Raw genomic sequence first — 1,553 nt, forward strand, 5'->3', positions numbered from 1 at the left:
TGTGATGAAATCTAATAACATAAGCTATTTGTACTACCTAGGTTATTATTTTTCTAAATGACGTATATACAATTACTAATAGTTGGTATAACAAAAAATCTGAAAAAATGATACTGCTTTTTATAGCTGTTCACGATTTAACAAATCGAAATGCTCTAATGTTTCAAAATGGAATTTGTAAACATTTAGTCATAATCCGTTGGGCTTTTTGCGATTTCTGTAAAATAAAGTCATAGGCACACACTTACCAGATATATTAAATTATTATGGCTCACTAGCTTTGTCTTTCCTGATACGTATTTATAGCATCAAATCATTTTTAGTGGCGTGCTAACAGTAAACGGAAAAAGGAAACCCATGTATTTTGAGATAGGTTCCAATAACTATCGTCTGCAAATAACATTTTGTTGCAATGGTATTCCAACTCTTTGTTTGTTTTCATTTGCTCTGCAACATCACATCATTTGCAAAAGGTAAGCCTAATAAGTTACATACACTTTTTTTTCTATGAACAAAACATGGACATGTTATTTCACTAGCATTTCAAGAAAGCAGAAAAGCACAGTTTTGTCTAATGGTAATTCTTTCCATATTGTAGACAATTTCCTTCTTGAACGTGTAATATTGTAGTCAAAATTAACAGCATCGTGATTAATAAAGAATGATGCAGAATGGTAAAGATTTAAGGAAATGTTATTATAAAAAGTAAATTAAATTATCCATTATAGACATGTATCTGTTTTTAAACGTGTGATTTATCCTGCTCTGTTTTGATAGAATGTAAAATCGGATATATCGGAAGTAACTGCTCGAGTCCATGCAGATATCCAAGTTATGGAAAAGGTTGTCAATTTGAATGTTCGAATTGCTCGAAGGAAATGTGTGATGCAAGATTTGGCTGTTTGATTCCTGATGAATCAATAGACAAAGGTAGTAACTGCATTAAAAATAAATAATGATTTTTTGCATCCAAAGGATTACATGCATCATTCATGGTTTATATTGTTCTCATTAATCTTTATTTCGCATCACTTTTTCTTTTAGATAATACTACACTGAGCGAGGATTCAATTCAACTGATTTATGTGACTATAGGATTGATTTCATCCGGGTTTTTCATTTTATTTACTTCTGTTGCCTGTATGTTTCTAATTAGAGGTCGATCGGCCAGACATGAGAGATCGCGGTACTAACCTGTAGAAATATCGTGTGAAAACTGTATCTTTTCCGCCCAATGGAAACAATCTAATAATTTTGTATCTATTCGATCTATCTAGGAATAAAACTGCATAAAAAGACTGTATACTTTGGTTTTATTTATTATTAAATAATATTTACCTTTATAATCAGACGAAAGATCTTTATAAATCTACATGTATAAGAAAGGTCAAATTTTGAAGCTATTTTGATTTCCTCCTCTCTTGAAATAATAGCTGATGGCCAAAACTATCAAAATAAAGAGTTTAAGCAGATCTAATAGGTATATTGTTGACAATCCATCCTTCTTAAGGTAATTATATTTTGAAATACAAACCAGTCTTCACAATTAAGAA

General features: G+C 30.5%; 1 long non-coding RNA gene across 1 annotated transcript; it reads left to right on the forward strand.

Moving 5' to 3' along the window:
• Positions 1-378: 378 nt before the first annotated feature.
• Positions 379-1,301, forward strand: LOC128183068 (uncharacterized). Its single transcript, XR_008243528.1, has 3 exons — positions 379-473; positions 778-930; positions 1,045-1,301. It is a non-coding gene; the product is annotated as an uncharacterized LOC128183068 (long non-coding RNA).
• The last annotated feature ends 252 nt before the right edge of the window (positions 1,302-1,553 follow it).

The sequence above is a fragment of the Crassostrea angulata genome, chromosome 5 (genome assembly GCF_025612915.1).
Source record: "Crassostrea angulata isolate pt1a10 chromosome 5, ASM2561291v2, whole genome shotgun sequence".
Lineage (NCBI taxonomy): Eukaryota > Metazoa > Mollusca > Bivalvia > Ostreida > Ostreidae > Magallana > Magallana angulata.